Below are 21,546 nucleotides of genomic sequence, written 5' to 3' on the forward strand. Positions count from 1 at the left end.
ACATGGATAGCAGGGGCCCAGAAGCTTGGGCCATCTTCCACTGCTTTGTCCAGGCCATCAGCTGGCAGCTCTGTTACGGAGCTGAATCAGAAGTGGAGCAGCCAGGATACAAAGAGGCCAGCCATATGGGATGCCAGCATTGCAGGCGATGGCTTCATCCGCTATGCCACAATGCTGGCCCCCGGTGTTGGCTGTTTTTTTTTTTTCGACTTTCTGTCTTTGTGTTTGAAATGCTTTACAGATTAAAAAGAGTCTATTGTGCAAAGCTAATTAATACACACCTGCAGATGCCATCAGTTTGCTGCCTCTGCCCTTGGTGCGTGGAAGCATTGGAAGAGTCCAAGCAGTGTAGAAAATGAAGGCTGTTATGTCAGCTGGCTGGAATTGACTTTGTATGTGTCTAGAGACTTAATGGGACAGCAGTTTATAATACAGAGACGACCTGGATGTTCAACACAATATAAGTTGTCTTCCATCAATTTATAATAATATTCCTCTGTTTTTCTTTACAAAATTATCGCAGAACTTCTTGACACCGTACGCATGCTACTTACTTTTGATGACCTTGTGTCTAGCATGCTTCCTATTAGCTCTCTTGTCGCGTCGTTGTCTCATGGATACTTATGTAGGCTCAGCGTGTTCTGATGAGCTTTTACTAGTTCGTAATCCGATTGGCCACTTTTACTCATCGGAGAATCCTTTTCTGTGATCCGTCCAACAGTGTCAGAGGAAACGTGGAAAGCACCGTGGCTTTCTCTTAATGTGATGTTCCTTAGCCTCTGTTTCTCTGTTGTCAAAGTCAAGGCTGGCATGCTTTGTGATTGACCTTGAGAAATGACTCATATATGGAACTTAATGAGGGTCAAGGTTTTCGTTCATTTGTGGTTACATTTTTAGCACTTTGAAACATAAAGCTATGTGTTGAAAGGAATGAATCGTGTTTTTCCTTTCAGTTGGCATGGGTTTGTTTATGTGGTTTCTGGTAGGATGTGGGAAAGAAAACTCAGTAACATTCTGAGTTTATGATTAATTAACTTGGAGTTTCACCCTAGGTTTTTTTTTTGTTTGTTTGTTTGTTTTGTTTTGTTTTTACTTGTTGGTATCTACTTTCCCAGTGTTTCTTTTCTTTTCTTTTTTTTTTTTATTACTTTTCATGAATCCCGGTGCTTATTTAAGATTTTAATGTGAAAGTCATAGAGAGAAGGAGAAAGAGATAGAGAGAGAGACAGAGAACGAGCTCCCATCCTCTGGTTTACTCCCCAAATGGCTGTGGCAGCCAGAATTGAATCAGTCTGAAGGCAGCAGCCAGGAAATTCTTGTAGGTCTCCCATGTGGGTTAAGGTGCCCAAGGACTTGGGCCATCCCATGCTGCTTTCCCATGCTGTTAGTAGAAAGCTGGATTGAAAGTGGAGCATCCAGGATTGAACTAGTACCTATACGGAATGTTAGTACTGCAGACATAGGGTTAGCCTGCTATGCCATGGCACCAACCCCAGCCATGAACTTTTCGAAGATCCCTCTGTGCATAGATATCAGGTTTTTTTTTTTTCCTTACCAAAATAAACTGAATCATTTACTTTTATTCTCCACAACGTTTTTGAAGTATCATTATTTGGGTCTGGCACTGTACTAAACATATTAGTATCTAATTTGACTCCCATCACTCTCTGTAGGAAAGTGAGTTATTGGTCCTGATGACATAGCTGAGATACCTGAGCCTTGGGACATTTATATGACATACATAAGGCATATGAGGTTGCAGAGCTGAGCTAATCCGAAGCCACGAGCTAGGAGCTGCTTCTGGGTCTCCCATATTGTTGCAGGTGCCCAAGGATGTAAGCCATCCTCTGCAGTCTTCCTGGGTCATAAGCAGGGAGCTGGATGACAAGTACAGGAGCCAGGACACCAACCAGCACCCATATAGGATGCCAGCACCACAAGCTGAAGCTTAGATGACTATGCCACGGGGCCAGCCCCTAACGTTTGTATTTAAAGACCTACTTATTGTCCTTAGCTGCAACTTGTCTGTGTGACTTTATGCGAACACTCTAAATTCTTTCATCTGTGCTGTTGTCATTTCAGTGTCATCTTCAGTATATTCTTTGTCCTTGCTGGCCTTTCTGTGACAACATGCCTTGTCAGTCGAGTTCCTGGAGGCTTCAAATCGTGTGTTTTTCTGAGCAAGTCCTGAAAATGTTCTATTCATATGTGTTGGGGGCTCTCCCAAGACCATGTTCAAGTTTGGGAATTCATCACAAGGGACTCATAGGAGTCAGCCTACAGTGGCAATCATGGCTTTGACTTACTATAGTTAGCAGATACAAGGAAAAAATGAACAGAGAGCAACAAGGTGCATGGAGGAAAAGTCCAGAGAAACCCAGGCCCAAGCTTCCGGGAGGCCTTTCCCAATGGAGGGATACAGTACAGGCACCCTCGATCCCTCTAGTATTGACTATGATAGCACATGTAAGTAGATATGGGGAGGTCATTAGAGACTGTGAACCCGGGATTTTTATTTGCTGGTTGTGAAGGTAATCTATATCCAACATGTGCCAAAATTCCAGGCTCCGGAAAGAAAGAAAGCGGTTGTTCAGTATAAAGCACATGATACATGTAGTCTAGGTTGTGACTCAACTGCATCAGTTCACGAAATACCTTCCCAACATGCAAATTCTTACGAGTCCAACCAGGTGCTCAGTCCGGAGGCAGGCCTTTCCAAGGATGGTGGCCTTAGGCCTTGTGGTGTTCAGTTCTCTCTGTCCATCATAGGAATGCAGCTCTTCCTGGGTTTCCATAAATGATTGGCCTCCTCCAATAAGGTGGTGCTGGCACATTGACTATCCCAACACTATTGGGAATGCCAGTGGCAGGCAGATGGTAGAAACTTCTACCATCCTAATATTTTTATAAGATAAATACAAGGGTGCTTTGAAAAGTTCAGGAAATGAGGAAAAAAAGATCATTTTACTTTGGGGAAAAGAAATAAAAAGTAGGACATAGTTACATTTCAAATGCTGACTGCAACTTACCTTTAAAATTTTCACACATGTAGTGTTTCAGATATTCCCTGTATTATTACAGATAACCCCTAGCTACCCTTGCTAACATTCCAGAGGTTAATTAGTACGAAAGCAGAAAGTAGTGTGCACAAGAACACTTTAAAATTTTTATTTGCCTTATTGATAGTGGTTATCGGATTCCACATTTTTCACCTATTTCACTGATTCCATAACAGTTTTCTACAAATTATCAGAGAATATTTTATCTCAAGATTTTATATCATCAGCTTCCACAGTAGTGATGCTGTTTATCGAGATAATAGCTATCTTTCCCAAAATTGAAGTCACCAAGAAAAAAAAAAGGTTTATTCCTTGTCACTGCTGATTTCATAGCTGTCTCCTTTCCACTGTATTTGTGATACTTTTTCCCTGCCTGTGTCCTATACTACATCATATATACTGTAACGCTATGAATAATCCTTTATCACTTGTAGTTGTGTAATGCCTGGGACAGAAGGCACTTACCAGGAATGTCCTGAGTGTTAGTGACCTGCAGTATTGCTGTTTCTCCCTCATTTCCTTTGTCTAAGCATGCTCCAACTTTGTTCTCGGGTGAATAAATGTTTAATCAACATAATTGAGGAATTATGCAAAAGAATTACGGGCAAGGGTAACGGTGGGACGCAGAGGCTGGGGGCTCACTTTGGGGCACCATTTCCAGGACTTTCCAAACTCATGGATAACCATCACCTTGGCTCAATTCTCCAATTCATTTTCTCAAAGCAGTATTATCTTTTCTGCTATTAAACTGTCACCGTGTTAATCTTTTCTGCCTCGTGGGCTTTTTATTTTCTTGCCAGAAGACATTCTTGGTTTCTTTAGGACATCTATTGTTTGTACTTATTATCCTCTGGCCTCTTAACTCTTGAAAATTGAATTTACAGTTTATTAAAGTCAAAGATTTCTTGCAATCCTGAAATTATATTCAATGACATCATGTAACTCTATTGCCCTTTATCAAACTAAAGGTAATATCTGATTCAGAACACTTGGACTGTATTCTAAATGTCTAGTGATTTATGAAATTTTCACATCTGTTCAAAATGGGATTTATTTCATCTTGTGGCCAAAAGACTGTAGACTTAGCTGGAAACAGCCTGTCCAAGTACACATTTTATTGAATCTAAGACTCATAATTTTTCATAGTATAGCATCACGTAAGTTGAAATTCATGTGCATGTAGTTCCTCTTTTCTGCTCTGATCTAATGTGTGGCATCCCAGCCCGTTAAATCTGTGTGACAAAAATTCTTCTTGTTGTCCTGTGAGAGACTCCTGCTGTCCTGGCCACTGTTGATTCTTTCTGTTAAATATTTGTTAGATGTCTGCTGTGTGCCAAGCATTGATGGTAAAAGCTAGAGATAGAAAGATAAAGAAAACTGGACATGGTCTTTTTTTTTTTTGGATTATAAACTATTTAAAATTACTGTAATAAGGGTCAGCATTGTGGTACCGTGAGTTAAGCTGCAGTCTGAGAGACTGTCATTCCATGTGGGTGCTAGTTCAAATCCTAACTGTTCCATTTCCATTCCGGCTTCCTGCTAATGTGCCTAGGAAGGCAGTGGAAGATGGCCTCTGCTATCCTAAGGGAGACCTGGATAAAGTCCCTGGTGCCTGGATTTGGTCTGGCCCAGTTCTGGCTGTTTCAACCTTTTGGAGAGTGAACCAGCAGATGAAAGATCTGTCACTCTGCTTTTCAAACAAATAAAAACAAGTCTTAGAAAAAAACAAAACATATAAAGTTAGTGTTATCTTTTAGGACTATTTTGCCCCAAATAGAGGTCATACCCTTCAATTCTTCCTGTAGATGTCTAAATCCCTCAATCTTTGCATCTTCTCTAAGGAAGGGATCGTTCTCAGTGATTGTATAAATTGTTTCCAAGGAGTCTATAAGTGTATGCTGATAGCTTGGATTGGCTACTTCGAAGAATTACCTCTTTGAGATTTTTTTTTTCCCTCTTAGCCTGTGGATCTATTACATTGCATCTGTTTTTGTCAAGCATCCAAAAGAATGATAACAAGTTGAAATTGAATTGGTTGCTTCAGGGTTTACTCACAGTATTTCCCCTTTATTCGTAGTGATTAATTGATACGTCTCCAGGGAAGATCTCACTGAGAATGTCAAATGGCACATGCTCAAGCCTGCAGGAAAGCTGTTATTTCATCCCTCATGGTTTAGTTATCCTTAAGAGGTTGATGCCCAGTTCGAGATGTCTTAGTGCCCTGTTTCTTCTGTGTTCTCTAGTTGAATCCACAACCAGCTCCCCTCGGCTCAGCAGGCAGCCGACACGCATTCTCCTAGAAGGGTCTTGTCTTTGTGGAGGTCTGTTTTGTGTATTAGTTTGATTTCATATTTGTTGCAGAAGGAGACTTGCAAGAATTCATAAAAATGGAATTAAAATGTGTATTCGGGATAGGCATTTTGGTACAGGAGTTAAGATGGCACTTGGGGTGCTTGTGCCCCTTACACTGAAGTGCCTGGGTTCAGGCCCTCACTCTGCTTCTAATTCGGCTTGTTCTAGCAGGCAGCCGGTGATGCCTCCCGGGCAGTAACAGGCTCCTGGCTTCGGCCTGGCCCGGACCTTCCATCAGTGCACGGTTGAACTCTTTTGGACTATGTCTTGATGCATTTCAAATCTTACAAACTAAATATGTTTAAAAAGAAGTTTGTTTTAGTGCAAAAAAAAAAAAAACAAAAAAAACCAAACTCCTCTTGAAATCCATGCACGGGTTTTTCATAATGCACATTTTCTATGAACTTTTTGAAAACTCCTGTTGGGTTTTGAAAAATTTTGCACTGCAGTAAGCTCATTTTTTAATTTCATTTTTCCATGAGCTTTTTGATGTAACTCTCATCCATGTGCTTCATATGTAATTCAAAAAAAGAAAAATAATCAATAGTGACAAGTCTCCACGTCTCTTCTTTTTTATGAGTTCAGCTATTTATTGAAGTAAATAGACCCCCAAAGTGTATGCTTTCATCAGACTACTCCTCAGATTCTTCTTTCTTCTCTTCTTCTTTCTTGCCCTCAGCTAGAGCAACAGGAGTAGCAAGGGGCTGGGCCTTCAGCTGGCACGCAGCACCAGCTGCTGGAGCAGGTACAACAGCCCCTACCTTGCAGATAAGGCTCCTGCTGTTGACATTGGCCAGGGCGTTTGTGAATAAGCCAGGCAAAAAAAGGGCCCCGCATGGACACTGGCTGCTTTGATGAGGGCATCGATCTTGTCCCCCAGGAAGGTCACCTGCAGGTCAAAGGCAGAGTAGATGCAAGCCAGCTTAAGGAGGTGGAAGCTATGGTGTGGGCAGAAAGTGCCGGGCTGGCATACATGTTTGGCATGGTGCATGTCTCCAGATAAAGGGAGGGCCTCACCACAGCGCGGCCTTAGCTTCCTCGGAAGGCCCAAACGCTTTGGCAGCAGCTGAGGAAAGCAAAAGGCTTGTTTTCACCACTAGTCTCCAGCCACACAGTTCTCAGAAAGCAGCAACAGCTGCCACTTTCCCTAATCACCATTAATAAAATAAGTTCATATTAGGGAACATTTAAAAATCTATAGAGATAATATGTAGATATATAAAATATATAGAGAGAGACATATATATATAAAATTTATAATATGTAAATTTAAAAATTGCATCCAAACATATCTGTGAACTCCATTTTCGTAAACCTTTTGTAGTGGCTATCTCTCTGTGTAATCCATGCACGTGTAAAACACTTTATATTCAAGTAAATATAAATTTCTGTGCCCCCCAGAAACTTGTAAATGGTTTATTTCCCAATACAATGGCACTTTAATTTGGGACCCTAACATGGCAAATTATGATATTTATACAGCTTCATAAGACAGAAAAGGTTTGTTCACAAAAAAAAAAATTGTTGACAATTAGATATAAGAGACTGATATAAAGAACCTTCCTGCACCCAACCCCCTGCTTCACCAGTCATCAGTAAATAGCCCATGTTGTCCTCGCTCTACTCCTTACCGCCTGCTGCTCTACCTGGTGAATTGTTTTGAACCCAATTTTATGTGTCATTTCTAAAGGATAAGGACTCCATTTTTAAAATAGTCATGATACCATTTTCATACCTTAGAAGCAAACTAATTTTTTTAAAGATTTATTTTTATTATTTTTTCATTGGAAAGGCGGATATACAGAGAGGAGAGACAGAGAGGAAGATCTTCCGTCCGATGATTCACTCCCCAAGTGAGTGCAACGGGCCGATACTATGCCGATCCGAAGCCAGGAGCCTCTTCCGGGTCTCCCACGCGGGTGCAGGGTCCCAAAGCTTTGGGCCGTCCTCGACTGCTTTCCCAGGCCACAGGCAGGGAGCTGGAAGGGAAGCGGGGCTGCCGGGATTAGAACAGGCGCCCATATGGGATCCTGGGGCGTGCAAGGCGAGGACCTTAACCACTGTGCCACCACGCCAGGCCCGCAAACTAATTTTTAAATAACATTACATTTAAACATTTTCCAGTTCTAGCCCAGTGGTTTTTGTTTTGTGTTTATATAATATATATATATATACACACACACACACACAGAGTTGTGTATATATATATTTAAATATATATATTATAAATATTATATATATATTTAAATTCTGGATCCAAATGCTTTTTCTTGAAACTGTTTTAATATGTAGCCTTCCCCTAGTCTTTTAAAATTTTATTTCTTTCCATTTTTTTGTGGGCCATTCATCCTATGAATTTCTCACCTGATTCTGATGGTATAATCAAATATGAATGATTGTTTTTTCTTTAATTTTTAGTTTTTCAGAGGTGAGCAATTTTCATGTGTTTCATGTACACAGATTTGTCAGTATCATGCAACTTGCCAGCCTACTCTCCCTCTAGCCTACACGCCCATTCTGTCTTGCCCTTCATTCTTTTTTTTTTTTTAATTTTTACGGTTTACGTATATTCAGTTGATTTCATAATCACAGTATTAAGCCTCCAACAAGTAGCAGAAAAACCACTCTTCCTCAAGCATAGAGATGAGGGCTGAAAACAGTACACGCATGCACACAGGCCTAAGTGGGTGGGAAGCAGGGAACTCCCATCCCCTGGTTCACCCTCCAAATTTCCCATCATGGCTGGGACTGGTCTCATCGAGAGCCAGGACAGGAGCTGGGAAAACAATTGTGGTCTCTCCTGTGAGTGTCAGGAATCCAGTTATTTGAGCTAATACTGTTGACACCCAAAGTCTACATTAGCAAGAAACTGTAGTCAAGTGTCAAAGGTGGGTATCGAACCCAGGCACTGCGGTGTGGGATACAGGTGTCTTAACTATGAGATCAAATTGTCAACCCTAAATTGTTACTTTGATGAAAAGGCTTGATGAGTTCTAGGGTTAGTTTTTTTGGGGGGAAGGAAATAATATTTCTCTGAATATACACATTCAGTTTTAATATATAGTAAGCCAAGTAAGGTCCTTGGTTGTGGATTTATTTAGTTTTGATAACACAGTGGTTTAAATGCACAGGTATTGTTCAGACTTGGCTTGCAGCTGAAATTCACAATTTAATGACTGTGATCTTGGGCAAATCATTTCTCTCTCAATGCATTTCTCCACAGCTGTAGATTCTCCATCACAATAGCATCTAATTTGTGGTATTATTGTGAAGGAAAACTATGTTAAAAAAATGAATAAAATATTTAAGTAGTATCTGGCATGGAGCAAGTCCTCAGTGCCCGTTGACTATTATTGTATTTTCTTTCTTCAGTTATTTAGTATGGTATAGCTGGGTTGCATTCCCTAACTCCAAACTGTTCATATTATAGGAGTATCATTCGGAGATGATACTTCCCCCGGTGATGTACAAGTTGTCTGAGTGCGGTGTTTTAATCGTCCGTTCTTTTAGGTTTATTCAGTAGTTCCAAGGTTTCATAGAAAAAATGTCCTTTCTATCTGGATTTCTTGTGAAGGAACTCAGGTGTTACACTGCCTCCTTGTTATTCTCCCCCTTTTCCTTGAACTGTACAAGCACATGTGGCTACACATGCTAATCACGTCCACTTTTTCAAGTCAGAGCTCAACGATAATCCTGAAGTCTCACCCCCAACTGAGTAATCCACCCGTCGTGTGTCTTGCTTTTTGCCGCTTCACACTCCGGTGCTGGCCAAGTTGAGGTCCTCGTGACAGAGGAAGGGAAGCAGGTAACAACATTCTTCAGGAACCATGTTGGCATGATGAAAACAACCTCATGTTTTCAGCTATATCTGCCCTTGGGTTCTGGCTGAGGGCCCTTGTGTTTTAAACAATATGAGATACGCACCTGCAGAATGAGAACCTTCTGGCAAAGTTCTGAAAAACCTGGCATCATTGTTGTGAGCGGAATAGTTTCTTGGTGAACAATTCTAGTTTCTGCTTGAATCTAACATGGAAGCGTTAATGGAAAAATATTGCTTCCTAGACTGTGTTCAAAATGAGTAAAGCCTGTCACAAGAAGGGATTAGTCATTAATGAAATATTAGTCATGCCTTTGCTAATTTAATAAAAGATCATTATAATTTATACAAATATAACATCAAAGAATTTAAAAAGACCGAGTGCCGATTTTACTTTCCTATTAATAACTAACTCACGCACATACCCACATGTCCAGTTACCCACATATAATAAACATAATAATCCCGTCAGCCTGGTATCAGGTTGAACTTTTGGGAGCATTCAATATTCAATGTGCTAAGGAAGGTCTATTTTCACTGAAAGTTAAGTCAGAAAGAACCCAGGAAATTTTCTCAGTCTTTCTGACAATTCGCTTGTTCTCCCTTTAGCTCATTTGTTTTATCCATCAGTGTCAGGTTAGGAAAGAATAAGCTTGGTTTTGAGTTTGGGGTCTTTGTTTTTTAGCTGTAAAGCAGGACAAAGTTGTGTTATGTATTATCACCCATAGCATCATATTTACCAATCTGTGCATTTCAGCTTTACAGATCGAACTGACACCTTCTTTGTGATCTAATATATGGTCAGTTTTTGTGAGTTCCATGTGCAGTCGGGAAATAGAGTTTTTATTATCCAAGTGTGAAACTTGGTAATGTATCTATAAGATCAACCTCATTGGTCATATGAGTTATTTGTTCGGGTGATTTGTTGTCTAGTGAAAGTTATGTGGGCAAGTTTGTTTGTTAGCGTGTTTCAGTGATGTCTCCTTATGTTTACTTGTGTTTTTGCTTTATGAAAGACACAGTGCTGCCTAAAATTTCTTCTTGTGCCTCGCTTCTCTTGGGTCAGCTACTTTTCAGTGTCTTTGGCTTATTCGCCCTGGAGGTGGTATCTTGCACGGGCTGCTGTTCGGAGGCTGTTTAGAAAGCTTTTCTCTAAGTGCTATGATCTGCCTTGACAGTTTCTTTGTATTTTCACACATTTTGTGGACTGTCTCTGTCTGATAGTGAGCAGAGATTGATTTTAGGCCTTGAGCCTCCTTCTTTTCTTACTAATGCACTTCTACCACCATTTCCCTTGGACCTTGCAAAATATGAGTGACAGCTTGCTGGGGGTTGGTGTTTACTTTCCTGCTTATGAGTAATTTGACATTTTGGATGTTTTCTTTTTTGTTATGTGAAGAGCATGGGCTTTGAGACTTTATGTTTTTCTTGCAGTTCTGTATCTCTTTTTTTGTGTTCAACATGTTTGGAGATTGAGATTTACATGGCCACCATTTCCCATATTATCAAAAATGATTTGCACGAGTGCCATGTTGGCATAGCAAGCTAGTCCTCTTCTTGCAGTGCCACCATCCTATGCAGGCACAAGTACGTGGGTCCCTGCTGCTTCACTTCTGATCCAGCTCTCTGCTTGTGGCTTGTGAAAGCAGTAGAGGATGGCCTTTGGCTCTGGTGCCCACTTGGGAGACAAGGAAGAAGCTCCTGGTTCCTTGTTTCAGATCTGCCCAGCTCTAGTCATGTGACCATTTGGAAAGTGAACCAGCAAATAGAAGATCTTTATCCTCTATCTCGTTTCATCTCTTCTCTTTCTCTTCTCTTCTCTTCTCTTCTCTTCTCTTCTCTTCTCTTCTCTTCTCTTCTCTTCTCTTCTCTTCTCTTTTCTCTTCTCTTCTCTCTCTCCTCCTGTGAAAAATTTGCCTTTCAAATAAAAATAAATAAATCTTTAAAAAAATGTTTGCCAATGTGTTAATGAATACACTGTATTATGATAAAAAATTGAACCATTATTCATCAAATAATTTTTCCTGTACTGAGCATATTAGGGTTTTTTTGTAATGATGTGTTTGTGTATAAATTGATTCAAATATATGAGAGGGGGCTTCAAAAGGTGTGCAAAATGTATATTACAATAAAAACTGCATGCATTTTAAAACTTGTTTGCACCAAGTACATTTATCTTTTAGTTCCATTTTCCGTGAACTTTATAAAGTATCCAAGCACTTTGAATAAATTTGCCAAGCAAGACTTATCACCTGAAGGTTGTAAACATTCTTAATAATCTCAGTCTGATTTAAATCCAGGGGCAATCAATGGGCCATAGGTGGCTCTATTTTAAGGTTCCGACCAGGGTAGTCCCTACTGTTTGTTTTTTTCATACAGTGCACTTCTTTTCTACATCCAAGTCATGAACCTGTTCTGGAATAACTGGCAGGTACGGCTGTTCCTGGTGTTTACAACTGGCATTCCTGCTGAGTGCTAGTACCATGTGCCAATACTAGGCATTTACTCTTTAAAAATCTTCCACTGCCTAAATGACTAAAATGTTAGCTATTGCATGGTTGAATTGTTTTGTTTCATTTCTGATGTTCTTGCTTCCCTGAGTTTTATAATTGAAGAAGGAGAGGGAGCAAAATCTAAAATACAGCTGACAGGACTTCAGTTTGCTAAAACGAATCAATCCTCACATTAGTCATTCCTGTCCTTATGACTGTGTCAGTGTCTGATGGGCTCATTTCTGCCTAGACTTTCTGTTAGTCACTTGTTTTTTCTTTCCTCCTACTCGGTCAATTTTATTAACAGAAATAATCAAAGCTGGTCTTTCTGTTCCTTCCAGAATCTTCACAGACATCTGTATATCTATATCTACATCTAATCTATATCTATATCTACAACTATATCTAATCTATATCTATCTCTGTATCTATATATCTATACACATATATCAATCATATATATCTGAATGGATTGAAAGATTTTGATATGATTCCTCTGTTTTAGTTGAACCGTTGCAGCTTTCTACAATTATTTGTTTTGTTTGTTTCTTTTGGGATGGGGATTCTCCATGGTGGTAAGATTTTTTTCTATGATTTTTTTTTAAAACAAAGATTTGTTTTTACTTGAAAAGCAGATTTATAGAGAGAAGATGAGACAGAGAAGTCTTCCATTTGATGGTTTATGCCCCAAATGGCTACAACTGCCAGTGGAAGCAAGGAGTCAGGAACTTCTTCTGGGCTGCTCACGTGGCTGCTGGGAGCTTAAGACTTGGGCCACCCTCTGCTGCTTTCCCGGTCCATAAGCAGGGAGCTGTATAGTTGGTGGGATAGCAGAGACTAGAATCGGTGCCCATATGGGTGGAGGATTAGCCTGTGAGCCACTGCACTGGACCCTCCATGATCATTTTTACTCACAATCTTGTTATCCTTCACATTATATGACAGAAAGCTTAGCAATCTTAAGACGCTATCTCCTTAAACCAATCTCACCCTAGAATCAATCACCTTTGAGATCTCAGATTTTAAATGACAAGACTTCAAGGCCTCATGCGGGACTGCATTAACTAACTACTTACTTTGTAATACAGAGATATACATTTATAAAGCTGTCCTGTATGACTCTGATGCGCTGTAGTACCTGACTGTAGACTCCATTTTGGGATGCAGTTTTAGTGTAGGCTCTACATCAAGTACAGCTCTCACAAGGACATCTCGGTGTCAGGTTTTAGCACTTACCATTCTTGCAATATATTCATGCTGTGCTCCAGAATACGTTCAGCTTTTCTTTTCCTTTTTTTGCCCATATATTTAATTTTAGAAGCTCCACTTACTGAACAATCCCTACAATTTGAAACATTGTTGTTATTATATGTTATGTGGTGAAATTTACACAATGGACTTCTCCTGAGCTTTCCATTTTCCCATCCATTGATCTAACTATTCTTGTGGCACCATTAATTGTTATCATGTTAAGTAGCACAAATTCCCCAAAATTATCGCTTTGATTTTTGTTTGCTTTTCTAGTTTCTTCTTTGATATAAACTTTGGGATTATTTTATTATGTTCCATAAAACATAATATTGGAATGGGTTAAATCTGAGTTAATTGGAATCAAGTTGTTAACTTTGCAATATTTAGTATTTCTGTCCAGTATTACAATTATTCCTTTTTATTTATGCAAGTCTTTTTTTGTTGTTTTTCTTTATCTGGGTCATGAATAGTTATGGATATTCATTCTCACATTAGCGTCATATAAATATCCCATACAAAACACGGTGTTATTGCAATGTTGAATTGTGTATTGCTAGCATATGGGATGCTTATGATTTTTGTATCTTTGTTCTTTTACTGTGAGTTTTAATAGACCCTGTTGTTCAATAAATTGAATTTCTCTGTTTGTACATCTATTTTTAATGATGTTAATCAACTAAGTGTCTTGCCACCCCAACTATTCATTAAAGTCACCTGGAGAGTTTTATTAAAAAAAAAAATCCATCAAGACTCATCTCCGATGATTGTAATTTATTGAAGAAGGAGAACACAAATGGTCATTTTGAAAAGCATCTTACATGTTTCTGGAGGCTAGAATTGAGAATATTTTAAACACTCTGACCCAATGATGAGTAATGATGAAAGATAATAAGTAATAATACCTGAAAGAAGACATTTTATGGCTTCCGACCTAGTCTTCTAGTGTTTTCACTGTTAAATGGTGATGCCAGCTCATCATGTGAGACAGACTCAGTGACGTATTGGAGGCAACTCATTTTAGCTCACAGGATGAGATCATGCATATCTTTTCTCAGATTCACATCCATTGGCATCACGTTGATCACTTCAAATCAGCCGAAGTGGGAATATTTCTGCCCAGGAAGTGACCCATGCAGCTAATCAGGACTCCCCTCCTTGTGATGACCTGGTCATTCCCAGCACGTCACTGTAGATTATTATTATTAGATTAAGGAAGCGTTCTTTTATACCTAGACTAAGAATAAACTTTATCCTTCATTACTGTTTGCATTTTACTGCAGCTACATTTTGAGCACATTGAGAACTTAGAGCCAATATCTAAAATCTTTGGTTTCTTAGAGTGCTTTGTCTGATGGCTGGCTCTACTCTGATTCATCACAGTGTTTCTCTTCGATTGAACTACACTGACGTTGCCTCGATCTAATAACATTTTCACTTTGTTCTTTCTGTTGAATCATAGCAAAGCAGGGAATAAACTTTTTGTATATAAGATATCCATGGGAGCTCTCACAAATAACCTTCAGGTCCAAATGAATAAGAATAAAGGCAAATATTATTCTAATGAACACTGCCATGGTTAACCATGGTTTCAAAGGAAAAATGCATGAGTGGAAAAGAGTGGTTACTAGTCACTAACTTTGAAGTGTAGACAGGCTGCCTTATTTTCAGACAATATTTCCACAAAGACTGTCTTGTTACAAATAACATGTATAAGAAATAGGTAAGAGGCTAGTGCTACCAATTGTGATGCCAGCATCCCATATGAGAATGCTAGTTCAAGTGTTGGCTGCTTCACCTCCAATCCATATTCCTGCTAATTTGGCTGGGAAGGTTGAGCATGGGGGGCGGGGGGGGGGTCCCCTCTACCCACATGGGATACCTGAGTGGAGCTCCTGGCTTTGACCTGGTCAGACATGACTCTTGTGACCATTTGGGGTTTAAAAGCAGTGGATCTCTATTTCGCTCTGTCTCTTTGTGTCACTCATTCTGCCTTTCAAATAAAATCTTTAGAAAAGAATTAGCCAACATTGAGCTGGAGTTGTCATTCTCTGAGACGTAATTAGAATGTAGAGATCATTATCTTGTCATTTAAATTCAGACTCATGTTTTACAGTCAGCTGAACTGTAATTGGTGCTGACAGTTCCTTAAGAAAATTGAAGGCCTTAAATGGAATACACAGCTAAATTACTGTTGACTCTACTTTCACTGAGAATGGAATAGACCTTGGGTAGGATCAAGATTTTGCTCAATGAAGGCTTCATAATGGAACCATTATTAACATATTATAGGATGCTTTTTTCATAATTCCGGTAATTGAAAATTTGGCTTTTAGAACCAGGACATCCTTACCTATCCTTATTCCAGAAGGATGGATTCTACCTCCTGCTGGACACTCTGCAGGTGTACAGAGAAGCTGAGAGACATTGAGTAGCAAGCATGTGTGCACAGTATTGGTGTCAAGTAGGGTGCTTAGTTATCTACACGAAGTTAGGGAAATATAGATCGAGTTCAAGGAAAGTAGAAGTGGAGCATCTTGTGAAATACTCACCATGAAACAGATAATGTGTTTTTCACTGATTGCATTGCTCTTGATTTTTTTTTTTTACATCCATGACTTATGCTTTTGAAGGTGGGATTATCATATCCATTTCATATTACACCAATTATTCTAGGCCATCAGGTATGAAATTCTGAACCTGCATCTGTAGCCATTCTTTTTTGCTCCCTTCATGTAGTTTTGCAATCCTTAGCACCCTTCCTCCTGATCTGAGCTAATTCAACTGAGTGCTGTTGACGTCATCTTTGCTCTTTGGGGTTTCTGCACCATGAATTGTCCTCTTCACGTACTGGAATCTCACTTTCTCCTCTGCTTGCTCTCCTCATGGCCAATTACCTTCCTCATATATAAGCTTTAAAAAAATCCACTTTAACCTACATGCCCCCTTAGCCAAAGAATTGTCTTCATCCATAGCTTTCCAAAGGGTGACGTGAAAACTAGCCGCATTAGCTTCACCAGTGAGCTTGTAGAATTTTGTAATCTGCAGCTCCACCTCTCATGTACCCAATCAGAATTTACATTTCAGTGAGACCCTCAAGTGACTTGTGTGCACATTAAAGTGTTCAGAGCTCCAGTTGTGCATAGATTCTTTCCCTCGAATTTTCAGTCCTTTTCTCCTACTGCTCCCTTCTCCACCCTGTCATTATTGGGAACGATAACTTATTTTGCCTTAAGAAGCATTTCTTAGTATTACTCTTAGTTAACCTTGGCTTGTTTATGCTGAATGGGCCCCTGATACTCCTGCCTCCATAGATTTCTCTAATGCGTTTTCTTCTTTCTTTTCTGCTTTTTCTTCCCAGCCTCCTTTGAAAGTACTCTTTCCCTGTGTATTACTGAATCATGATGTTCCCAGAATTCTATAGACTTCTCTTCATCTCTTCATGTGATTGTGAATAAACGGATTGTGATAAACATTTTTATCTCCAGCCCACTATTCTTAAAGATTTATTTATTTTTATTACAAAGTCAGATATACAGAGAAGAGGAGAGATAGAGAGGAAGATCTTCCGTCTGATGGTTCACTCCCCAAGTGAGCGCAATGGCTGGTGCTGTGCCGATCCGGAGCCAGGAGCCAGGAACCTCGTTCCAGGTCTCCCACACGGGTGCAGGATCCCAAAGCTTTGGGCCGTCCTCGACTGTTTTCCCAGGCCACAAGCAGGGAGCTGGATGGGAAGTGGAGCTGCCGGGATCTGAACTGGCACCCATATGGGATCCTTGTGCGTTCAAGGCGAGGACTTCAGCCGCTAGGCCACGCTAGGCCACGCTACCGGGCACCAGCCCACTATTCTTGATGGACTACCATATCTTTCAAGGAACTTTATTTACCTCTCAAGCTAAGAAGACATTTTTCTTCTTTCCACTCATTTCATAACACCCAAATAAACCTTAGCAATCAACAAAAACAAAAGGCTTCTCTTCCTTTTATTTTTATTAACAAAGCCATAGAAATTTAGATTTCTGTGCAGAAATATGGCAGTTATTTTGTTTGTTCACACCTAGGAACCTCATGTTTAATCCACATAGTCTGACCAATTTTATCCCCTAAATATTTTGAAAAATCTACTCCTTACTCTGTTCTCTCTCCTACATTACGTTTTTATTATCTGTCATTCCGATTATCACAGTCATCTTCCAACTGTTCTTTTTTTTATTTTTTAAGATTTATTTTTTTATTTTTATTGGAAAGGCAGATATACAGAGAGGAGAGACAGAGAGGAAGATCTTCCGTCCGATGATTCACTCCCCAAGTGAGCGCAACGGCCGATGCTATGCTGATCCGAAGCCAGGAGCCTCTTCTGTGTCTCCCACATGGGAGCAGGGTCCCAAAGCTTTGGGCCGTCCTCGCCTGCTTTCCCGGGCCACAGACAGGGAGCTGGATGGGAAGTGGGGCTGCCGGGATTAGAACCGGCGCCCATATGGGATCCTGGGGCATGCAAGGCGAGGAGCTTAACCACTGCGCCATCGCACCAGGTCCCCAACTGTTCTTTAAATACAGGTTCCACAAACTTTGTTCTTTAAAACCATAGTAACAATTTTTGCATGGTACCTATATACCATTTATACTGTTATTTATTTCATTTTAAAAGCAGATTCACTAATGGGTTTTGCTTCACCTGAGAGTAATGTGCATAAAGCAATTTCAAATGCTAATTGAGGTTTTATGAATTTGGTACCAAATTCCCCTTTCCTCCTACCACTCGCAGTCTCTAGTAATCACGATTCTGTGTCCAGATTGAGATGTTTTTAGCTTCCACATAGCAGAAAGAACAAAAATGAATAATTACTGAAAAAAAGTCGTCCATGTGTTGTACTTCAGAAAACACTGTTATATAAGAGATTTTGCTGTTTGATACTCAATCCCTTTCAGTATTTCATCATTGAGTATGACGTTTGCTGTGCATTTTTTATATATGACCTCTGCTGTGTTAAGGTACATTGATTCAATGTATAATTTGTTAAGAAGCTTTCTTTTCAGTCATGAAATTAGGTTGAATTTTAATTTTTTTAAATTAAAAAAAATATTAGAGGGAGAGAGAGAGAATATGAAAATTCTCTGGTTTACTTCTCTAAATGTTTGCAATGCCCAAGATTAGATTACCTGAGTTCCAAGAGCTCAATTCAGGTCTCAAATATGAACAGACAGAACCTAGCTATTTGTGCTACATCCCAGGGTTTGCATTAGTAGGAATATGAAATTAGGAATAGAACTGAGACTCAAATCCATGTACTCTAATGTGAAACATGGGTATCCTCATGAGCATCTTACCTTTTGGGCCAAATGTCTATTATCAGGATGTTTGAATTCTGACAAATGGTTTTTCTGTGTCTATTAAGATGTGTGATTTTTTTAAAGTTTTTTTTTTTTAACTTGCAAATTAGAATTACAAGGAAGAGAGGGAGAGACAGAGTTCATCCACTGGTTCATCCTTCAAGTGGACTAAATGGCCAGAGCTGGGCTAGTGTGAAGTTGGAAGCCAGGAGTTTCTTCCAAGAATCCCACACAAATGCAGGGGCTCAAGACCCTGGGCCATCTTCCACTGCTTTCCCAGGCTGTCAGCAGGGAGCTGGATTGGAAATGGAGCCGCCAAAAAATGAACATCAATATGAGATGCTGGTGCCACAGGCAAATGATGAGCATGCTCCCCACCACACTGACCCCACATCATGCTATTTTTTCCTTTATTTTCTTAATGAGGCATATCATATGTATAAACTTTGGCTAAAGTATTCTTGAATTATTAGGATAAAGTCTAGCTGATCATAGAGAATGATTTCTGACATTTAATTTATTTTAATTTTTAAAATTTATTTGTAAGGGATTGAGAGCACAAGTGAGAGAGAGAATTCTCACATCCACTGGTTCACTCAACAAATGCCCACAATAGCTGAGGCTTGGCCAAGCTGAAGCCAAGAGCTGGAACTTATTCTGATTCTCCACATGACCAGTAGAGAACAATACTTGAATATTTGAGCCATACGTATTGGGTACATATTGGCAAGAGGTTGGAATTGGGAATGGAGCCAGAACTTGAACTCTAATATGGGATGTGTGTATCTCAAGTGACATTTTTTTTTTCTTTTTAAAGATTTATTTATTTTTATTGCAAAGTCATATATATATATAGGAGGAGAGACAGGAAGATCTTCCGTCCCATGATTCACTCCCCAAGTGACCGCAACAGCTGGTGCTGTGCCGATCTGAAGCCAGGAGCCAGGAGCTTCTTCCAGGTCTCCCATGCAGGTACAGGATCCCAAGGCTTTGGGCCGTCCTCGACTGCTTTCCCAGGCCACAAGCAGGGTGCTGAATGGGAAGTAAAGCTGTCAGGATTAGAACTAGAGCCCATATGGGATCCTGGCGTGTTCAAAGCGAGGACTTCAGCCACTAGGCCACCACGCTGGGCCCTCAAGTGACTTTTAAAATATAAATTAAAAAAAATTTATATATGTATTTATGACTTTTAAAATATAATTTTTAAAAACTTTATATATGTATATATTTATTTATTTATTCATTGGAAAGGCAGATTTAGAGAGAGAAGGAGATACAGAGACAACGGTCTTTCATCTGCTGGTTCACTCCCCAAGTGGCCACAATGACCAGAGCTGAAAGAATTCAAAACCAGGACGTTTTAATTGATTTTGTTGTATCTTTTAAAATCTGCTTTTAAAAAATCAGTTATATAGATATATTTTATTTTATAAAAATTATTTTTATTTGAAAGATGAGTTAGAGAGAGAGAGAGAGCTGAATGGGAAGTAGAGTAGCCGGGAATCGAACCAGCACTCATAAACGATGCTGGTGCTTCATGTAGAAGCTTAACCAAATATGCCATGAGGGGTACTCATTTTTTTTATTAATTACATTGCATTATGTGACACAGTTTCATAGGCTCTGGGATTCCCCCAACCCCTCCCCATATCTTCCCCCCACGATGGATTCCTCCACCTTGTTGCAGTATTACGGTTCAAATCCAGTCAAGATTCTTTCATTGCAAGCATCTACCAAGCATAGAGTCCAGCATCTTATTGTCCAGATAAATTCAATGGTTTCTCGGGGAGACCATCTCTGGTCTGAAGGTAGAGCTGGCAGATTATGTTTTTAAAGACTCTTTTGTTTATTTCTATCCTATTCTTTTTGCTTCCTTCTTATAAGTTTGTTTTACCATGGTCTTATTTTTCTGATTCCTTAATGTATAGTGTCAAGTTATTTCAGTCTATCTTTTTTGTTTTTGGTAGAAACATTTATGCTCTAAATTTCTCTTTTGGAACCATGTTTGCTACATGTAATATGATTTTTATTATGTGGTGTTTTTATTTTCATTTGTCTTGAGATACTTATTAGTTTTAATTTCTTTGACAAATGATTAGTAAGGAATGTATTGTTTAATTTATGCATATTTATGAATTTTCTAAGATTCTGCCTGTAATTGCTTTCTACTTTCATGCCATTGTAGTCACAAAAGATGACTGATATGATTCTAATCTTACTGAATTTGTTATACTTGTTTTGTGGCTTAATATACAGTTTATTGTGGAGAATGTTCCATATGCATTTGAGAAGAGTATGTACTCTGTTGTTGAATGGAATGTTCCATAAATTAGCTTTAGATCCATTTGCTCTAAAGTATATTTCAAATTAATGTTTGAGAGGCAGAGAGCCAGATAGACAGAGATGGATCCCATTCATTGGGTTGCTCTCAGATGCCTGTAATAGCTGGGGCCAAATCTGAGAGCTTAGAAACTCAATCCGGGTCTTCCATATGGATGGCAGTAACTCAGTCACTTGAGCCAACGCTATCATTACCATTCAGAGTTTGTGGTAGTGGAGAACTCTTAACTCAGGAACCAGAAATGGAAATCAAACACAGATATTCTGAATATGAGCATCTCAAGGACCAGTCTAAACACCTGTCCTTTCTTACTGGTTTTCTGCCAGATGATTTGTCAGTGTTGAAAATGGGATATTGGGCTATCCTATTGTTAATACATAAGAGTGTATCTCTTAAACTCTTATTTTGTCTTATATAAGCAAAACTACCCCTAATTTTTGGTTTACATTTGGCTAGAATGTGTTTTTCCTTCCCTTCTTTCCAATCCATTTGCATCATGTGAGGTAAGATAACTTTTTTGTAGGCTGCGTATTGTTCAGTTTTTAAAAACAATCTATCCGAAATAGTAGGGGTGGGGGGAATGGGGAAGGTGGAAGGGGAATTCCCTGAGCCTAGGATTGTAAAAGCAATTTCAAAACAAAGCAGAACAACCGCCCCCCCCCCCAGCCTCCTTGTCTTTTGTGTAGATAATTTAATACATTATTTCAAAGTACTGATGGGTCTTAATTTACAGTGGGATTATACCCCAATAAGCTCACCATAAATTGAACATATTGCGAGTCAAAAATGTGTTTAATACTTCTAATCTGCAAAACTATATAGCTTACCAGACTAGTACACTTTCCAGTTGTAGCTGTTTATAGTCAATTGTGTGGCTGCTTGGGAGCTGCCACTCACTGGTGCTGC

General features: G+C 39.4%; 1 protein-coding gene and 1 pseudogene across 1 annotated transcript in view; one reads left to right on the plus strand and one right to left on the minus strand.

Annotated features, from left to right (window-relative positions):
• The window catches only part of OPHN1 (oligophrenin 1), a 296,207-nt gene that overhangs the window by 188,527 nt on the left and 86,134 nt on the right, over window positions 1-21,546 (plus strand). The gene's annotated exons all lie outside the window — the stretch shown is intronic.
• Window positions 5,993-6,402, minus strand: LOC121171066 (annotated as a pseudogene).

Source organism: Ochotona curzoniae, unplaced genomic scaffold (genome assembly GCF_017591425.1).
Source record: "Ochotona curzoniae isolate NIBS_2020 unplaced genomic scaffold, NIBS_Ocur_1.0 contig_1274, whole genome shotgun sequence".
Lineage (NCBI taxonomy): Eukaryota > Metazoa > Chordata > Mammalia > Lagomorpha > Ochotonidae > Ochotona > Ochotona curzoniae.